General features: G+C 43.4%; 1 protein-coding gene and 1 long non-coding RNA gene across 7 annotated transcripts in view; one reads left to right on the forward strand and one right to left on the reverse strand.

Moving 5' to 3' along the window:
• The window catches only part of RAB7A (RAB7A, member RAS oncogene family), an 88,444-nt gene that overhangs the window by 45,985 nt on the left and 20,738 nt on the right, over positions 1-21,721 (reverse strand). The gene's annotated exons all lie outside the window — the stretch shown is intronic.
• On the forward strand, positions 11,233-17,929 carry LOC144339337 (uncharacterized). Its single transcript, XR_013414300.1, has 2 exons — positions 11,233-15,819; positions 17,108-17,929. It is a non-coding gene; the product is annotated as an uncharacterized LOC144339337 (long non-coding RNA).

Below are 21,721 nucleotides of genomic sequence, written 5' to 3' on the forward strand. Positions count from 1 at the left end.
ACCAAGACAAACCTATAATGTGGAACACTCTGTTAGGACAACTGGCTTGATCTTTCCAAAAGTAAAGATAATGACAGAAAAAGGAAAGGAGGGACCACATTCTAGATTAAAGGACTTCAGAGCATTTACACGTGAAGTATCATGAGGTCTAATTTACTTTGTAGTAGCTTAATCGAAAGAAGAGATAAAGCAAATACAGAAAAATGCTAACTGTTGAAAGTAGGTAGGAGAGTGTATCTTTTACACTGAGTCTCTTTGCTTTGTGTATTTTTGACATTTTTTTCAAAATCAACTGCAACAGCTATTCCATATTAGAGGAGGAGTGGCTTTCTGAACAGGACAGTTGGGGCAGAAGCTCTCATTGGATCCTAATCTAGCTAAACAGATTCTGCTTTTTTTTTTTTTTTTTTTTTTTTGAGACGGAGTCTTGCTCTGTGCCCCAGGCTGGAGTGCAGTGGCGCGATCTCGGCTCACTGCAAGCTCTGCCTCCCAGGTTCACGCCATTCTCCTGCCTCAGCCTCCTGAGTAGCTGGACTACAGGCGCCCGCCACCGCGCCTGGCTAATTTTTTGTATTTTTAGTAGAGACGGGGTTTCACCGTGTTCGCCAGGATGGTCTCGATCTCCTGACCTTGTGATCCGCCCGTCTCAGCCTCCCAAAGTGCTGGGATTACAGGCATGAGCCACCGCGCCCGGCTTCAGATTCTCTTCTAATCTCCACCCTCAGGCTCTCCCACTGGAGTGGGGTCCAGGTAACTTCAACAATTAGAAATGCCCCAAACCAAACCTTCCAAAGTACTTCAGGTTTGTTTGACCAGTAACTCTCACCCCATCTCACTCCCTACTCCCAGAAGGCACTCAATACTCATTGAGATTTAAGTAATCCTTCAGGTCTTCATATAATCACTTCCATTTTGGGGGTCATGGTGGGAAGTAGGGGGTGATAAGACTTGAGGAGGTTAAGAAAAACTGTGACAGTGAGGGATCTTATTATAAAGAATAAATAACAGTTTGCTTGGTTAACTGTGTTGGGGGAGGAGAGCTTAAAAGGGAATGGAACATTTAGTAAACATTCCTTCCAATTCCTTGGGAAGAGTTAGCAGGAACCCTTAAAGTTTCCACTTTTCTTTTCCCTTGTCCCTCCTCCTTAGCCTTTTTCATGTTTAATCTTCACACAGGAAAGTCTATCTGTTGCCTAGAACAAACTGACCCATAGTTCAACACTGCCAGCAGAATTTCCCCTCCGGGTTTTCAAATTTATTCGCATAAAGTTATAGAAAGTATTCCTATATAAATTACTGTGGTAAAATATATATAACAATTACCCTTTTCACCATGTTTAAGTGTATATTTCAGTGGCATTAAGTACCATAAAGTTTATTTTTGTTTTACAATAGATTTAAAATCCCACTTTAAGATAACTGGCAAAACATGCAAACATGGTGCCAAGTCCAGGGGGAGGAAATGTAAAGGCTCCACACCTTCTGCACAGTTAAGTGCACCATAGACATCTTGATGGGGCTGGTGCCAGTTTGGCAGGCACAAATATAAATAAAAACATTAAATGCTTGGTTGCTTTTCAGTAATGCCTAAAGTAGTCTTATTCACATCCCTATTTCAATATGTTAATTAAGTTATATACAATCACACTCTGTCCCTGTAATTTAACTAAAATTCCAATTTTCAAAACAGGATTTATAGGCTGACAGCTGCTGCTCCAGAGGAGAGGTGCCTTTTTCCAGAAGGCAAATCTATCTGTGGCAGAGAATTCAGTCCTGAAGATCTAAATAAAGGACTGTTAACTCAGAGGTCATGCCAATCTGGACACAGACCTTGGTACATAAGGCCTGTTCAGAGGCTGGTGATCTTAGCACAGATTCATTTCCCAAGCACCTGCACCAGCCCAACTGCTAGAGATGCAAAGATGACCAAGATAGTCTCCCTACTTCAAGTCTGGTTTAAGGAAACCCTAGATAAGCAGACAGGAAAATGGCAATATATGTGTGATGTCATAGGAATAGTCAAGACTTCATCCTCCAAGTGGGATGGGGGGGTATAGAGGACTTTGACTATGGTTTGCTGTATTTTAAGTTTTGAAACAATGAGTATGTATGACTTCATAATCAAAAGAAACTCTCAACACAAAATAAGGGGCTAGAGATGATCAGGAATCTAACCCATTATATGAGGGCTTAAAGAACGCTTCCCAAAGAGGATACCTAGATGTTGAATCCTCAACCGGGTACAGAGATTATCTTCGAAGAATAAAGGCCAGAATTTTAACATGGGGAGGAGGCAACAGGCTAAGAAACCCCAAGAACAGCTGTGCTTACTTTTTATACACTTATGCCAAGGATTTGGGGGCTGGAAAAATCTGACTCCTTGGTACTCTTGCTTCTACTTAGCTTTAGAAACAAATTTGTTCATCTGTACAATTTCCATCCTTATCTGTAAGAAAAGCTTCCTCTCCACCTCTTAGGGTTGTAGGGAGGATTCCACAGGCAAATGGGTGATGATGCTTTTTAAGGGATAAAACATTTTATATAGGTCTATACCTTAACTGAAGTCGCTATGGGACTGGCAGTGAAACGACATGATTTTGCCTAGGTACCCCTACAAAGAGGATTCGACCAGAAAAGATTTCAAGGTCTACACTAGTTCCATATGTTTATAACTCAGTTTAAGCTAGAGGCTGAGTGTTTTTCTGTAGCTCTTGCTAGCCGAAAACCCATCCACCTTACACTTCCAGGCTTTGCCTCTGTTATGCTTGCTAGATGAATTTCCTTGCTTCCACACAAAGGCCTGACAATCAACAGACGGTTAAGTGACAGCACTGACCTTATTGCTCATCCCAGTGTATCTAAGGGGTACTCACAAACCAGTTATTAGCACTCTACATTGTAGGAACTGTTTGTGAAACAGAGATATGGGAAAGATCAATATAAGAATCCTCCAAGATAAAACCTATCTCTGGGAAAAAGTGACTCTATTACTGCTGCAGTATCTGGGCTCTCCAGAGATAAACGGAACCAATAGATTACACATAAAGAGAGTTATTACAAGGAATTGGCTCACAGGATTATGTAGGCTGAGAAGTCCCATGACCTGTAGTCGGGAGGTCTGAGAATCAGGAGAACTGACGGTGTTAAGCTCTAGTCGGAGCCTCGAGACCAGAGGGCAAAGAACTCCTATGCCCCATCTCAAGCACGGTCAGGTGGAGAAAGGAACACTCTCCTGCTCAGCCTCCTTCTCTATTCAGTCTCCCGTGGATGAGGCTTACCCACCCTGGGGAGGCAGTCACCTTCACTCAGTCTACCGAATCTCATCCAGAAACACCCTCACAGACACATCCAGAATGTTTAACCAAATATCTGGGCATCTGAGGCCCAGTCAAATTGACTCATAAGTCATCATCGAGGCTGGGCACGGTGGCTCACGCCTGCAATCCCAGCACTTTGGGAGGCCGAGGCAGGCAGATCACCTGAGGTCGGGAGTTAAGAGACCAGCCTGACCAACATGGAGAAACACTATCTCTACTAAAAATACAAAATTAGCTGGGTGTGGTGGTACATGCCTATAATCCCAGCTACTCGGGAGGCTGAGACAGAAGAAATCGATTGAACCCGGGGGGCGGAGGTTGTGGTGAGCCAAGATTGTGCCACTCCACTCCAGCCTAGGCAACAAGAGTGAAACTCTGTCTCAGAAAAAAAAAAAAAAGTCACCATTATACACAGGCAGATATGAAAACCTAATAGAGCTTACTTGAGGTTCAGGTACCATGGGGTGTTGTAATGCCCAAGCAAAAGCTGAGATCTTCAGGCTGAGGAGGAAGTGCTAAAGAACAGAATGTCAAAGGTTTTGCAACACTTTGCTTCTATTTCAAAAGCTACATTCCTGCAAAGGAGGTGTAAAGTGACTAAAACGGAAAACCCATTCTCAAACTGGGCCCACAAGATCTTGGCACAATAGATGTCCGCCTGCCTCACAAGATCACCCAGTGCACAGCCTCCCTCAGACAACTTTTAGGTAGTCGTGGCTAGAAGCTGACCTGAGATGGCAATGCACAGCGACTGGGACAATCGGGGAAAGGAACTAACATAAACCTTCCTTACCTACCACATTAAGCTCCTGTGGGTTTTCACCATTAACACTGAATTCCTGCCAAACCATGAGGAGCTAATACACAGTCTACTTAATTTTATTCCTCTTAGGTTAACACATTTGCCTTAGAATGTAAATTTTCAGTTTCCCTGTAGCTACTCAACAATCTCAATGTTAACTGAAACCATATTTCACAGCCACACCAGCTTATGACGCATTTGGCTTTCTTTGGAAAAATAATTTGAACAGAAGATACGGATCTTACTCATTTGTAAAACAGAGGGGCTGTAGGTTGAAGATCTTCACTGAACTTAAAAACAAGCTGTAGTTTGTTTACTACTTAACCAAAGCCTGAGTAGCATTAGAACCGTAAGTCCCCTTAAAACTCTGAGCCAGGGATTTTGTTTCTTTGTGGCAATAGAAACATTTCAAATGAACGCATATGTGAAATGTTAAGTAAAAAACAAATAAAACACAGCTATTCCTCTGATGGCCAAGAACAATCCAATGCTACCAAAGGATCATGTTCAGGGAACCCTCAAGACTTCTATCCACAACCAGAACATTATTGATTTACTACAAACCCTTTTATCTGATAAATGAGAAAACTAATGCTCAGAGACAGAAGCATGCTTGTCCAAGAGTAAAAACCCCTAAAGATTTTTCGTTGTTGTTTTAAAGTCATTTATTCTTGATGAATGTCACTACAAACAAGCAGAATTAAAAAACCAAACGCTGGGGTGGTAGCTCACACCTGTAACCCCAGCGATTTGACAGGCCAGGGCAGGAAGATCATTTGAGGCTGGGAATTCAAAACCAGCCTGAGCAATACAGTGAGACGCTGTCTCTACAAAAAAATTTAAAAATTAGCCAGGTGTGGTGGCTCACACCTGTAATCCCAGTGATTTGGGAAACCGAGGAGAGAAGACGGCTTGAGCCCAGAACTTTGAAGTTAGAGTGAGCTACAATCGCACCACTGTACTCCAGCCTAGATGACAGAGCAAGACCCTGACTCTAAAAATGTAAAAAATAAAATAGGCTGGGTACAGTGGTTCACAAGTGTAATTCCAGCACTTTAGGAGGCTGAGGCAGGAAGACTGCTTATGCCCAGGAGTTGGAGACCAGCCTGAGCAACACAGCAAGACCTCGTCTCTATTTTCTTAAAAATATTGCTTTTAGGCCAGGCACAGTGGCTCACGCCTATAATCCCAGCACTCTGGGAGGCTGAGGCAGACGGATCACGTGAGGTCAGGAGTTCAAGACCAGCCTGGCCAACATGGTAAAACCCCATCTCTACTAAAAATATAAAAATTAGCTGGGCATGGTGGTGGGCACCTGTATTCCCAGTTACTCGGGAGAATGAGGCAGGAGAAATCGCTTGTAACCCAGGAGGCAGAGGTTGCAGTGAGCTGAGATCATGCCACTCTACTCCAGCCTAGGCAACACAGCAAGACTTGGTCTCAAACAAACAACAAAAAAAGTGTGTTTTTAAAATAAATAAAAATATTTCATTTTAAAAATAAAATATAAAACACTCATCTCGTGCCTCTGCCTCTCCTGTACTTCTAGCTTTGCTTTCAAACTGCTAAGCACACCTGGCCTCAATATCACACTTGTTCCCTCTCCTGCACCATTAGTGGCTCAAATGCCATCTTTCCCCAACCATCCTACATAAAATGGCACACTTTCACTCACCCTGTGTTACTGTTCTTCACAGCACTTAGCTGACATTCATATCTATCAAGTATGGCTGGGGGAGAAGTAAACGGAGAATAACTGCCTAATTTGTATAGTCTCTGGTTGGCATGAGGAAAGGTTCTGGAAATAGGCAGTGGTGATGGATGTACAAGAGTGGGACTGGGCCAGGTGCGGTGGCTCACACCTGCAATCTCAGCACTTTGGGAGGTGAGGGTGAGCAAATCACCTGAGGCCAGGGATTCAAGACCAGCCTGGGCAATACAGCAAAACCCTGTCGCTACTAAAAAATACAAAAACAAGCCAGGCGTGGTGGTACACGCCTGTAGTCCCAGCTACTTGGGAAGCTGAAGCAGGAGAATCGCTTGAACCCAGGAGGTGGAGGTTGCAGTGAGCTGAGATCATGCCACTGCACTCCAGCGTGGGTGACAGAGCACAACTCTGTTAAAAAAAAAAAAAAAAAGCAAATACTAAGGTGAAAAACCCCAACAGTTCAAATATGAACCTCTGCCATTACCACACTGTTTTCACTGGTGTAGCTTTGTAGTACATTTTGAAATCAGGAAGTGTGAGACCTCCAACTTGGCTGCGTGTTTTCAAGATTATTTTGGCTACTGGGGATCCTATGATTTTCCATATCCATGTTAGGATGGATTTTTCTATTTTCTGCAAAATCATCATTGAGATTTTAATAAGAACTGCATTGAATTTCTTACTTTGGGGAGTATTGTGATCCTAATAATAAGTTTTTAAATCCATGAACATGAGTTACCTTTCCATTTATTAAAGTCTTTAATTTCTTTTTGCAGTGTTCTGTAGCTTTCTATACACATCTTTCTCCTACCTAATTTACTCCTATTTTATTCTTTTCCATAATATTGTAAATATAACTGCTTTCTTAATTTCCTTTTCAGATTGTTCGTTGTTAATGTTAGAGAAACAGAACTTTTGTTGATTCTGTATCCTGCAACTTTGCTGATGAGTTTATCAGATCCAAAAGGGTTTTGTGTGTGAGAAATTTTCAGAGTTCCCTACATAAAAAATCCTATCACTTTCAAGGCTGGGGAGATGGCATCATCCAAAGCAGAAAGAGTACAGTCCCAGTAACTGAGCAAAGAAAGGTAAATGAATTTGAGATTCTGATCTCGGGCCTAGTCAATCTAGGTAAGAGATTGTCAATTTTGTTAGTCTTTTCCAAGAACTAACTTTTGGATTTGCTGAATTTTTCTATTTTATTTACCTCTACTGTATTAGTTCCTTCTTTCTGCTAGCTTTGAGTTTGTTGTTTTCTACTTCGTTAAGGTGTAAAAAGTTAGACTGGTGATTTGAGGTCTTCCTTCTTTTTTAATGAAGGCATTTTTATATGAAGGCATAGTTATAAATTTCCTCCTTTAACACTGCTTTTGTGGCATCTCATAGGTTTTACAATGTTTTATTTTCTTTCTGTTAAATTGTTTCTAATCCTTTTTTTCTTTTCTAATTGCCCTTGTGATTTCTCCCTTGACCACTGGTTCTTGAAGAGGGCATTACTTAATTTACACAAAGTTTCCAGTTTTCCTTCTGTTACTGATTTCTCACTTCATCCCATTTTGTCAAAGAAAATACTTGGTATAGTATTTTTTAAAATCTATTGAATCTTAATTTCTGGCCTAATGTATGGTCTATCCTAAAGAAGGTCCTAAGTCCACTTAAGATGCATTCTGCTGTTGTTGAGTAGAACGTCCCGTGCATGTCTGTAAGATCTAGTTGGTTTCTTACATTGTTCAAGTACTATATTCTATTTCCCTACTTATCTTCTGCCTGGTTCTTCTACCCATTAAAGTCCTCGACTACTACTGTAGAACTATTTCTCCCTTCCATTGTCAGTCATGCTTCACATATTTGAGTGGTCTGTTATTAGGTGTATAAATGTGTGTTTTTTCTTTTTGCTGTATTAAACCTTTTACCAATATATAATGTCCTGCTTTGTCTCTTGTAAACTTTTTTGATTTAAAGTATATTTTGTCTGACATTAGTGTGGCAACCCCAATCTCTTTTGGTTACTGTATGAACAGAGTATCTTTTTCCATCCTTTCACATTAAATTTTTTTGTCTTTGATCTAAAGTGAGTCTCTTTTTTTTTTTTTGAGACGGAGTCTCACTCTGTCGCCCAGGCTGGAGTGCAGTGGCCAGATCTCAGCTCACTGCAAGCTCCCCCTCCCGGGTTTACGCCATTCTCCTGCCTCAGCCTCCCGAGTAGCTGGGACTACAGGCGCCCGCCACCTCGCCCGGCTAGTTTTTTGTATTTTTTAGTAGAGACGGGGTTTCACCATGTTAGCCAGGATGGTCTCGATCTCCTGACCTCGTGACCTGCCCGTCTCGGCCTCCCAAAGTGCTGGGATTACAGGCTTCAGCCACTGCACCCAGCCTAAAATGAAGTCTCTTATGGCAACAAGCTGGATCATGTTTTTCTATCCATTCTGCCAATCTGTCTTTGGACTGCAGGGTTTAAGCTATTTACCTTTAAATTAAACACTGATAAGGCAGAGCTTTTGTCATTTTGCTGTATGTTTTCTATATATATATCTCACAGTTGTTTTGTCCCCTATTTCCTGCATTATCTTCCTTTGTGTTTAGTTGATTTATGTAGAAAAAACATTTTAATCCCCCTTTCTTTCCTTTTGTGTATATCCTACAGTTATTTTCTTTTTGGTTACCATGGGGGTGATATTTAACACCCTAAAGTTGTACTACTCTGATGTGAACAAATACCAAGTTAACTTCAATAACATATAAAATCTGCTCCTGGGCCGGGCGCGGTGGCTCAAGCCTGTAATCCCAGCACTTTGGGAGGCCGAGACGGGTGGATCACAAGGTCAGGAGATCGAGACCATCCTGGCTCACGCGGTGAAACCCCGTCTCTACTAAAAAATACAAAAAACTAGCCAGGCGAGGTGGCGGGCGCCTGTAGTCCCAGCTACTCGGAGGCTGAGGCAGGAGAATGGCGTAAACCTGGGAGGCGGAGCTTGCAGTGAGCTGAGATCCGGCCACAGCACTCCAGCCTGGGTGACAGAGCGAGACTCCGTCTCAAAAAAATAAATAAATAAAATAAAAAATAAAAAATAAAATAAAATAAAATAAAATCTGCTCCTATACAGCTCCAACCCCACCACCTTTCAGCCATTAATGCCACAAAATTACGTCTCTATGTGGTGTGTGTCCAAAACACAGACTAACAACTTCTTTTTTTTTAATTTTTTTCAACTTCTTGATACATTACTCTCTTAAATCATGTAAAAAACAGAAACAGTACTAGCTTTTTTTTTTTTTTTTTGAGACGGAGTCTCGCTCTGTCGCCCAGGCTGGAGTGCAGTGGCCGGATCTCAGCTCACTGCAAGCTCCGCCTCCCGGGTTTACGCCATTCTCCTACCTCAGCCTCCCGAGTAGCTGGGACTACAGGCGCCCGCCAACCCGCCCGGCTAGTTTTTTTTTGCATTTTTTAGTAGAGACGGGGTTTCACTGTGTTAGCCAGGATGGTCTCGATCTCCTGACCTTGTGATCCGCCCGTCTCGGCCTCCCAAAGTAGTGGGATTACAGGCGTGAGCCACCGCGCCTGGCCAACAGTACTAGCTTTTATAATTTTTCATATATTTACCTTTATCAGACATGATTATATCTTCATATAGATTTGATTTCCTGTCTAATGTCCTTTTATTTCAACCTTTATGACTTCCTTCGTAAAGGGGGATCTAGTGGTAACAAACTCCTTAAGCTTTTGATCATCTGGTGCTGCAGTTTTAGTGTTTGTGTTCCTCCAAAATTCATTCTGAAACTTAATCCCCAGTGCAACAGGATTAAGAGGTGTGGCTCACACCTGTAACCACAGCACTTTTGAGAGGCCCAGGTAGAAGGATCACTTGAGCCCAGGAATTTGTCACCAGCCTGGGCAACAGAGTGAGACTCCATCTTTAGCAAAAATAAAAAATAAAGAGGTGGGGCTTTCAAGAGATGATTAGGCCATACTAGTTCCACCCTTAAGGATAGGACTAATGACTTTATATAAGGACTCAAGGGAGCAAGTTCATTCCTTCTGCCGAGTGAGGACACAGAAACAAGGGACCACCTTGAAAGCAGAGGGCAAGCACTTATCAAACACCGTATATGCTGGAGCCTTGATTTTGGACTTCCCAACCTTCAGAACTGTGGGAAACAAGTTTCTGTTCTTCATAAATTATCCAGTCTTAAGGTATTTCGTTACAGCAGCACAAAAAAACTAAGACATCTGAGAATGTTTCAATTCCACCCTCATTTTTTTAAAAATATTTTTTATTCAGGTTAAACACACACACACACACGAAATTTACTATTTTTATCATTTTTAAGTATACAGTTCAGGGTAATAAATATATTTACATTCTTTTTTCCCCCTTCATCCTCTATCTGCTTCCCCACCAATACATGCTCTATCTTCATAAAATCTACTTTTCTAGCTCTGACATATGAGTGAGAACATGCAATATTTGTTTTTCTGTGCTTGGCTAATTTCACTTAACATAATGGCTTCCAGTTTCATCCATGTTGCTGCATATGACAGTATTTCAGTTTTGCTGGATACAGAACTCATAATTGACAGTTTTCTTCCATCAATAACTGAATACATCCTCCCACTAGTGTTCTTGAAGGTTTTGATGAGAAATCCGATATGATCTTCTGGGGAAATTATGATAATGGATATCCTCCCCTCTCCTTTCTACAGATGTTAATCATGTACCCAATTGTGTCTTATGCAACAGAACATTTCCTTAGGGTATCATGATGTCAGTTAATTTGTAGTAACATTTTGAGACCAAACATTCAGAGTTTAATTCAGAAAAAGGTATTGAATATTTTGAGTGTACACACTATGACATGTTTAAAAGCCAAAAGGTATTAGAGATTTTGAACCTGGAAATAAAAAAGGCTGCTGTAGCATACTTCAGGTTTCCAAAAAAATAAATACCAACCTCTATAACCCACCTAAAGAATAAGCACTTTTTTTTTTTTTTTTTTTTTTAAAGAGGAAAAGGTTCTTCAGACCAAAAGTGAGAAAACCACTATGGATTATCTCCAGCTATGTATGACTGGCTCATTTCTTGCTCTGGATATTATAAGGAACCATTGTTCTGGAATTACAATCACCTAAATAAGCACTTGGCAGGATCTAGGTTTTTGGTCTGTACAGCCCAGTAAGCTGATTTTTGGTGACCTGACAAACAGAGACCACAATTATATTGTTTCCTCATGTGTGTGTTTTTTTCTATTTTATTTATCTTTTTTTCCTACTTTGTCTTTGTCCTCAATTTTCTTGTCATTTTTAAATTTCCTTTTTCTTATTCTTTTTTCTTTTTATTTTCTCATCCTCCTTTACTCTTTTGTCCTACTTTTTAAATTCTTATATCTTCTTCCCATTTTTCTTCCATTTCCTTTGTTGTTTTTCTCATTTTTTCATTTTTTATTTAGTTAATGCTGTTGGTTAGTATTATTAGTATTGTTGGTTAGCACTGTTAGTGAAGTCAGTATACAGTTAGTGTTGTTAGTATTATGCTCATTAGTTAGTTAGCAGAGTTTGTAGCACCAGTACTATTGGTTAGCATTCTTAGTTAGGATTTGTAGTTAGTGTAGCTAGGAGATCACTGTATTAGTCTGTTTTCATACTGATGATAAAGACATACCCAAGACTGGGCAATTTACAAAAGAAAGAGGTTTAACTGGACTTACAATTCCACATGGCTGGGGAAGCCTCACAATCATGGCAGAGGGCAAGGAGGAGCAAGTCACATCTTACGTATGGTGGCAGGCAAAGAGAGGAATGCTTGTGCAGGGAAACTCCCCTTTTTGTAACCATCAGATCTCGTAAGACTTATTCCCTATCTCAAGAACAGCATGGAAAAGACCTGCACCCATGATTCAATTACCTCCCACTGGGTCCCTCTCAAACCCATGGGAATTCAAGATGAGATCTGGATGGGGACATAGTCAAACCATATAATTCTGCCCCTGGCCACTCCCAAATCTAATGTCCTCATATTTCAAAACCAATCTTGCCTTCCCAACAGTCCCCCAAAGTCTTAACTCGTTTCAGCATTAACACAAAGGTCCACAGTCCAATGTCTCATCTGAGACAAGCCTGTAAAACCAAAAGCAAGTTAGTTACTTCCCAGCTACAATGGAGGTAAAGGCACTGGGTAAATACAGCTGTTCTGAATGGTAGACACTGGTCAAAATGAAGAGGCTACAGGCCCCAGGCAAGTCCAAAATCCAGCATGGCATTTAAATCTTAAATCTCGAAAATGATCTCCTTTGAATCCATGTCTCACATTCACATCACATTGAAGCAAGAGGTGGGTTCCCATGGTCTTCGGCAGCTCCACCCCTGTGGCTTTGCAGGGTACAGCCTCCCTCCTGGCTGCTTCCACAGGCTAGTGTTGAATGTCTGCAGCTTTTCCAGGTGGATGGTGCAAGCTGTTGGTGCATCTACTATTCTGGGGTCTGAAGGATGGTGGCCCTCTTCTCACAGCTCCACTAAGCGGTCTCCCTGTGGAGAGCTCTGTGTGGGGGCTCTGTCCCCACATTTCCCTTCCACACTGCCCTAGCAGAGGTTCTCCATGAGAGCTCCGCCCCTTCAGTAAACTTCTGCCTGAACATCCACGCATTTCCATGCATCCTCTGAAATCTAGGCAGAGGTTCCCAAACCTCAATTCTTGACCTCTGTGCACTCACAGGCTCAACACCATGTGGAAGCTGCCAGGGCTGGGGCTTGCACCCTCTGAAGCCACAGCCTGAGCTCTACATTGGCTCCTTTCAGCCATGGCTGGAGCAGCTGAGACACAGGGCACTAAGTCCCCAGGCTACACAAAGCACAGGGACCCCAGGTCCGGCCCATGAAACCATCTTCTCCTAGGCCTCCAGGCCTATGATGGGAAGGGCTGCCATGAAGACCTCTGACATGCCCTGGAGACATGTTTCCCATTGTCTTGGGGGTTAACATTCAGCTCCTCGTAATTTCTGCGAGGGTTTGAATTTCTCCTCAGAAAATAAGTTTTTCTTTTCTATTTCATTGTGAGGCTGCAAATTTTCCTATCATTTATGCTCTGCTTCCCTTATAAAACTGAACGCCTTTAACAGTACCCAAATCACCTCTTGAATGCTTTGCTGCTTAGAAATTTCTTCGGCTGGCCAGGCGCGGTGGCTCACACCTGTAACCCCAGCACTTTGGGAGGCTGAGGCAGGTGAATCACCTGAAGTTAGAGTTCGAGACCAGCCTGGCCAACATGGTGAAACCTCATCTCTACTAAAAATAAAAAATTAGCTGGGCGTGGTGGCGGCACCTGTAATCCCAGCTACTCAGGAGGCTGAAGCAGAAGAATCACTTGAACCTGGGAGGCAGAGGTTACGGTGAGCTGAGATCACGTCATTGCACTCCAGGCTGGGCAACAAGAGCAAGACTCTTGTCTCAAAAAAAGAAAAACAAATTTCTTCTGCCAGATACCCTAAATCATCTCTCTCAAGTGAAAAGTTCTACAAATTTCTAGGTCAGGGGCAAAATGCCACCACTCTTTTTGCTAAAACATAACAAGAATCACCTTTGATCTAGTTTCCAACAACTTCCTCATCTCCATCTGAGACCACCTCAGCCTGGGCCTTATTGTCCATATCGCTATCAGGCTTTTGGTCAAAGCCATTCAACAAGTCTCTAGGAAGTTCCAAACTTTCCCACATTTTCCTCTCTTCTTCTGAACCTTCCAAACTCTTCCAATCTCTGCCCAGTTCCAAAGTGGCTTCCACATTTTCGCTTATCTTTTCAGCAGCACCCCACTCTACTGGTACCCATTTACTGTATTAGTCCGTTTTCATGCTGCTGATAAAGACATACCCATGACTGGGCAATTTACAAAACAAAGAAGTTTAATTGGACTTACAGTTCCACATGGCTGCAGAAGCCTCACAATCATGACAGAAGGCAAGGAGGAGCAAGTCACATTTTACATGGATGGCGGCAGACAGAGAGGAGCGCTTTGTGCAGGGAAACTCTCCTTTTAATCGCCATCAGATCTCATGAGACTTACCCACTACCATGAGAACATCACAGGAAAGACCTGCCCCATAATTCAGTTACCTCCCACCAGGTCCCTCCCACAACAAATGGGATTTCAAGATGAGATTTGGGTGGGGACAGAGCCAAACCATATCAGTCACCATGTAGCAGGGTCTCACCATGTCTGGTGAGGAGACACTTATTTACAATTACAGGGTCCACTGGCCAGGGAAGCTTCACTAGTGAAGTTGGCCTGGCATATTCTGATTGAGACCCAGGTAGCCATGACAGTCATCACAAAGCTCCTCAGCCTCCAGAGACTACACCAAAGTATATATATATTCAGTATAATGAAGATCCTGAATCACTCCAATAGCAGCAAACTCTCTCAAGCAACCAACATAACAGAAACACTGTATTTAGTCCTAGAATGTGCCAGCAGAACAGAGCTATTTGACTACATCCTAGAGTATGGCCACAGAAAGGAGAAAGAGACCTGAGGCCAGTTCCTGTAAACAGTATCTACTGTGCGGGTGATTGTCCACAGGGACCTGAAGCCAGAGAACTTCCTTCTGGATACCAATTACAACATAAAAACAGCAGACTCTGGCTGTTGGCCAGAATCTGGGCACATTTTGTGGGAGTACCCCTTATGCTGCCTCAGAACTCTTCCAGGGACAAAATTATGACCACCCTTCTCCCAGCCCCGGTGGATTTGTGCAGCCTGGGAGGCCTTCTCTACACCATGGTGACAAGGGTCTTGCCATTTGTCAGATAGACCTTTGTGGAACTGCAAGATGAGATATGTTACGGGAATTTAAAAATCCCATTCTTCATTTCCTCAGAACTAGAAAGGCTCATGAACAAATTGCTTGCCCTCAACCCCAGGAAGAGGAACACAATAGGCTAGATTATGGGGCATCCATGAGTCAATAACGACCAGGGGATACTAGGGCCACACCAGGAACCACTCCCTGATTACCAAGTCCACGGAAAGACACAGCTTATGGTGTCCATGGGATTCAAGGCACACCACATCCAGGAGTCCTTCTTGGGAAAAAAATATGACTACACCATGGCCACATACCTAGTCCTGATGTATAGGAAACTGGAGGAAGGCTCCATCATCAGAGTGCAGCCTCTGCCTTCTGGGGGTCCCACCAATTCCTCCCCATTCCTCAAAGTATAGTCCACCTTCCCTGTCTACCCAAAGAGGAGGAGTCTAAGCTAGCCTGCCTTTCCCACCTTTACCTTGGTTACCTCTAAAAGTCAGCCAGCTGAGAAGAACAAGTGTTAGCGCAGAAGACCACTAGAAAAACCACCATGCCTGCCAGTCCCTTACTTGATGTGAAAATGAGACCAATATTAACACAGCCCCCTCCACTCAATGTACCAGCAGCAGTGGAGGAAACGCAGAGGGAGTCACCTGTCCCCAACGATAATCTCAGGAACCAAATCCCTCCATGCTGGGCGACCAGATGATGTGACCTGAGCCTCATTCCTATGGCAAGTGGCCAGGGGGCCACTAGGACGTTTGTCAACTTCATCTTAAGAATACTTTGCTGGGCCAGGCGCGGTGGCTCACGCCTGTAATCCCAGCACTTTGGGAGGCCAAGGCGGGCGGATCACGAGGTCAGGAGATCGAGACCATCCTGGCTAACACGGTGAAACCCCGTCTTTACTAAAAATACAAAAAATTAGCCGGGCGTGGTGGCGGGCGCCTGTAGTCCCAGCTACTCAGGAGGCTGAGGCAGGAGAATGGCATGAACCCGGGAGGCGGAGCTTGCAGTGAGCCGAGATCGCGCCACCACACTCCAGCCTGGGAGACAAAGTGAGACTCCTTCTCAAAAAAAAAAAAGAATACTTTGCTGGGCCACACACAGTGGCTCATGCCTGTTATCCCAGCACTTTGGGAAGCAGAGGTGGGTGGATCATTTGAGGTCACGAGCTCAAAACCAGCCTGGCCAACATGGTGAAACCTCGTCTCTACTAAAAATACAAAAATTAGCTGGGCGTGGTGGCACGTGCCTGCAATCCCAGCTACTTGGGAGGCTGAGTCAGGAGAACTGCTTGAGCCCAGGAGGCGGAGGTTGCAGTGAGCCAAGATTGCACCACTGCACGCTAGCCTGGGAGACAGAGCAAGAGTCGTCTCAAAAAAAAGAAAAATCATTTTTGTTCTCATTTTCTTTTCATTTCATCATTTCGTTTCATTTCTTTATTTCATTTCTTCATTTCATTTCATTATTTCATGGAGTTTTGCTCTTCTTGCCCAGGCTGGAGTGCAATGGCATGATCTCAGCTCACTGCAACCTCTGCCTCCCGAGTTCAAGCAATTTTCCTGCCTCAGCCTCCCAAGTAGCTGGGATTACAGGCATGCGCCACCATGCCCAGCTAATGTTGCATTTTTAGTAGAGATGGGGTTTCTCCATGTTGGTCAGGCTGGTCTTGAACTCCCAACCTCAGGTGATCTGCCCACCTCGGTCTCCCAAAGTGCTGGGATTACAGGAGTGAGCCACCGCACCCAGCCTATTATTATTATTTTTTAAGAGACAGGGTCTTGCTCTGTCACCCAGGCTGGAGTACAGTGGCAGGATCATAGCTCACTGTAATCTCAAACTTCTGGGCTCAAGCAATCCTCTGGCCTGATCCTCACAAGTAGCTAGGGCTACAGGCATACACCAACAAGCCTATTTTTTTGTAGAGATAGACTATTGCTATGTTGCTCGGGCTGATTAAACTCCTGGCCTCAAGTGATCTTTGCCCTTCGGCCTCCGAAGGATTACAGGCATGTGAACCACCGCACCCAGTCTATTATGTTTCAGTTAATATGATTTTTAATTACCAAATCATAATTGTATACATTTATGGGTACCATGTGATGTTTTAGATATATGTATACAATATGGAATGATTAAGTCAAGCTAACTAACATATATCTATCACCTCAGAAAAACAATTACTACATGATATCACTAATGTGTTGAATCTTAAAAAGTTGAACCCCAACCTGGTCAATATAGTGAGACCACATCTCTACAAAAACTAAAAGTAACCAGGTGTGTCAGTGTAGGACTATTGTCCCAGCTCACTGGGAGGCTGAGGCAGAAGGATCACTTGAACCCAGGAGTCCAAGGCTGCAGTGAGCTATGATTGAGCCACTGAACTCTAGCCTGGGTAACAGAGCATACCCTGTCTCTAAAAATTAAAGAAAAATTTAAAAGCTAAAAATAAACAGTTGAACCCACAGAATTAGAGAGTAGACTAATGGTGAACAGAAGCTGGGGTGGTGGGAGAGAGAAATAATCGAGGGTTGTTTATCAAAGGGTACAATGTTTCAGACAGGAGGAATAACTTTGGAGATCTACTACACAGCAGGGTGACTACAGTCAATAATACACGTTTGGACATTTCTGAATATCTGAGTCTATTTCAAATGTCTCCTTGCATTTAGAATGGAAAGCAACAAGATCCCGAGCTCCATGGATCCTGACAATACGGCATGGCAGGTCAGCCAGGCATGGACTTAAATAGCTGCCAGGGGGCGCTGGTCAAGAAACCCACATTGCTGTGTGACCAGCACACCCAGCTCAGAGGACTCAACCAGCAGAGGATGGATGTGTGCCAGCGAAGTCTCTGCATGCGATTCAAGTCAAGAGGACAATTGGCAACTCTGTGGTCTTCAAAAGTATCCTATTCAAAGTAAAGGGTGAGCATCTCCATCCCACCTGGGACAATGTCAGAGCCTGGACTGTGTTTCCTGGACTTCTCCCCTTCCCTGCTCTTCTGTGTCTTTTCTTAATAAGATGGTTCTCACCCGGGCCTGGTGGCTCATGCCGGTAATCCCAGCACTTTGGGAGGCTAAGGCAGGTGGATCCCTTGAGGTCAGGAGTTCAAGACCAGCCTGGCCAACATGGCGAAACCCCATCTCTATTAAAAATACAAAAAGTAGTTAGGCGTAGCGGTGTACACACCTGTAATCCCAGCTACTCCGGAGGCTGAGGTGGGAGAATTGCTTGAACCAGGGAGGCAGAGGTTGCAGTGAGCTGAGATCATGTCACTGCATTCCAGCCAAGGCAACAGAGCAAAACTCTGCTTCAAAAAAAAAAAAAAAAAAAAAAAAAAAAGATGGTTCTTAATAAACTACCATTTCTTCCAAATTTTATAGTACAACTGAAACTCCAGAAAGATGGGTCACACATATTTTGCTGTTTGGCACCCTCCCTGCACAGAATTACGGCAGTGCATACCCTAGTTTAGGCAACCGGTAGGCATGTAGTACTTGGAATTAACCAGAAAAATTTAATGAAAAAGTGACTTCAGAGAAGTATCAAGGTAACCCCAACAGCAAAAAAATTATTACAAGTGGCTCTGAGTCAAATGCAGGGCAGAAACACACACATTGCATATAACCTCACACTGACATTACCTGGTTGGCTTTTCACAAGAACTATCGGCAACTTTAAATCCTGTGGGCCTATGTTAATTGGGCCAAAAGGTCCACAATAGGATAAGGAAATCTTGTGAACCAGGCTTTGTGGGGAGTTACAGAAGTGGCATGGGTGTGGTCCCCAAAGCAGCTTAGCAGATCACTTGGCTGCGCTGCTGAGGTTCCCAACTGGATAATGAAGGAGTGTGGCCTTTCCACTGTGATGTTTTCTTTTTATTACAGTGAAATGTAGTCAATAATAATGCATCATATTTCAAATAATATTGTATCATATTTCAAAATAACTAACAATAAATTTCAAATGTCTCCCAGATGGATCAGTTCCTCTAAGAGACCTGACCTAGGTATGGGCCCTTCTGTCTGCTCAAATCTATTGGTGAACCCTTCTAATAAAGTTTTCATCTCAGTTATTGTACTTATATGCTCCAGAATTTCTGTATAGTTCCTTTTTATTATTTCTATATTTTTGAGACAGGGTCTCACTCTGTCACCCAGGTTGGAGTGCAGTGATGTGACCATAACTCAATGCAGCCTCCAACCCAGAGTTCAAGTGATCCTCCCACTGTAGCCTCCCTAGTAGCTGGACTACAGGCATGTGCCATCAGGCCCAACCATTTTTTTTTTTAAGAGAAAGAATTTGGCCAGGCGCGGAGGCTCGCACCTGTAATCCCAGCACTTCGGGAGGCCAAGGCAGGTGGATCATCTGAGGTCAGGAATTCAATATCAGCCTGGCCAACATGGTGAAACCCCGTCTCTACTAAAAATAAATAAGTTAGTTGGGTGTGGTGGTGGGCACCTATAATCCCAGGTACTTGGGAGGCTGAGGAGGAGAATCACTTGAACCCAGGAGGTGGAGGTTGCAGTAAGCCGAAATTGCGCCACTACTCTCCAGCCTGGGAGACAGAGTGAGACTCTGTCTCAGAAAAAAAAAAAAGAGAGAGAAAGAATTTCCTCATGTTGAATAGGCTGATCTTTTCTTGAACGTCTAGGCTCAAGCAGTTCTCCCATCTTGGCCTCCCAAAGTGCTGACATTACAGGCATGAGCCACTGCACCCAGCCTCTTTCTTGATTTTGTTCAGACACTGTATTTCTGCTCTCCTTTAGTTCTTCGTCCATGGTTCCTTTAGACCACTGAGCATATTGCTGACAGTTGCTTTAATGTCTTTGGCTAGCAATTCCAACGTCTGGGCTTCCTCAGGGATGGTGTCTATCAATTTTTTTTCCTGTGAATGGGCCACACTTTGTTTCCTTGTTATGTTTTATAATTTTCTGTTGAGAAATAAACAATCTGAGTATTACATTGTGGTACTCTGGAAATCTGCTTCTTCCACTCTTCAGGGATTGCTGATTATTGCTTGTTGAGAGCTAGAACTGTCCATCTATGAGTACATCACTTACGAAAAACCTGCAGCCTCTCCTTCACACATCACTCCCCTGGGTCCTTATAAGTGTCTAATCAAGTTGCTGAGTTCCAAAACACTTGATTCCAACCACTCTTTCCAGCTCATGGTTGATTTGGTGAGAAGGACTAAGGCCTTCGAGCTTCCTACTCTGCCATATTGCTTGACATCACCCCCAGTCTGTAGTCTTAATTTAATTATCAGTGGCCCAGTCCAATTTTTAGACCTCAATCAAATGTTTTCAATCCCTAAGTCACTGCTAATTCCCTCTACAGAGAATGCCAGGCATGTGCATATTCTATTGTACATACAGGTATTATCTGTTTTCTAGCTGCAGTAAAGTATAGTGATGAGCAGGTTGCAGTGGCTCAAGCCTATAATCCCAGCACTTTGGGAGGCCAAGGCAAGCGGATGACTTCAGCTCACGAATTTGAGACCAGGCTGGGCAACATGACGAAACCCCATCTCTACAAAAATCAGCCGGGCATGATGGCACGTGCCTGTAGTCCCAGGTACTAGGGAGGCTGAGGTGGGAAGATGGCTTAAGCCTGGGAGGCAGAGGTTGCAGTGAGCCAAGATCGTGCCACTGCACTCCAGCCTGGGCGACAGAGCCAGACCGTGTCTCCAAAAACAAAAAATAAAAATAAAAATAAAAAAGGATAGTGATTTAAGGACTCCTTCCTTAAATAGCTTATGACCAAAGAAGACTACCACAGGAAAGGATCTGATATATGGCAGAATAAAATAAAGATAATCTAATGTAAAAGCAGACTCAAAACATGAAACTAGTGGATCCTGGGTTTAAGCAGTTTTCAAAATGCCAGCAGTGAAATGTAGCATTAAGAAGTGATTAAGAGGGGCCGGGCGTGGTGGCTCACGCCTGTAATCTCAGCAGTTTGGGAGGCTGAGGAGGGAGGATCACGAGGTCAGGAGATCGAGACCAGCCTGGCTAACACGGTGAAAACCCATCTCTACTAAAAATATAAAAAATTAGCCAGGCATGGTGGCGGGTGACTGTAGTGCCAGCTACTTGGGAGGCTGAGGCAGGAGAATGGCGTGAACTTGGGAGGCGGAGCTTGCAGTGAACCAAGATCACGCCACTGCCACTGCACTCCAGCCTGGGGGACAGAGCTCCAAAAAAAAAAAAAAAAAAAAGAAGTGATTAAGAGGCCAGGCGTGGTGGCTCACACCTGTAATCCCAGCACTTTGGGATGTGGAGGCGGGTGGATCACAAGGTCAGGAGATCGAGACCATCCTGGCTAACACAGTGAAACCCTGTCTCTATTAAAAATACAAAAACAATTAGGTGAGCGTGGTGGCACGTGCCTCTAGTCCCAGCTACTCGGGAGGCTGAGGCAGGAGAATCGCTTGAACCTGAGAGGCAGAGGTTACAGTGAGCTGAGATCGTACCACTGCACTCCAGCGTGGGCGACAGAGCGAGAGACTCTGTCTTTATTAAAAAAAAAAAAAAAGTGATTAAGCGCATGACATAAAATTTGCATCCAGTGTCTTTATTCTGGAAACAACTGCCCAGTGCTCTGAAGCTACAGCTGGAGTGATTACTTCTAACTGTGCCCAGCACACATTAGAACTTGAATATGTTTTGCTGAAGTATTTAGCTTTCATTGTCTTATTGGAAGCACCTTTTTGGAAGCATATATAAGAAAGAATACAAAGAATGCTTCACAGAGGGAAAATACTTAGGTCTCACTATGGAAATACTCTCTAACCTTCTCTTCCTAAAACATGCCTTTTTTGAGGCAGTTAACTTGTATCAGTAGAGTAAGCCAGAACTTAAAATGCTTGGGAAACTGATGTTTCAAAAATCAGTCAGCAATTCCTACTAAACATAGCCAAAAATAGCCAAAACTACTTCAGCAACTGACCATTCAGTATTCAATAGCCATGCATATGATATAATCTTTGATGAGCAACAAAAGAGCAAGTCGAGAACTTCTATTGTGTATTACCAGAAATTGATACAAACCTGCGTACCACACTATGCCCAAAGTGCCCAGATATCTATC

This window comes from Macaca mulatta, chromosome 2, assembly GCF_049350105.2.
Source record: "Macaca mulatta isolate MMU2019108-1 chromosome 2, T2T-MMU8v2.0, whole genome shotgun sequence".
Taxonomy (NCBI): Eukaryota; Metazoa; Chordata; class Mammalia; order Primates; family Cercopithecidae; genus Macaca; species Macaca mulatta.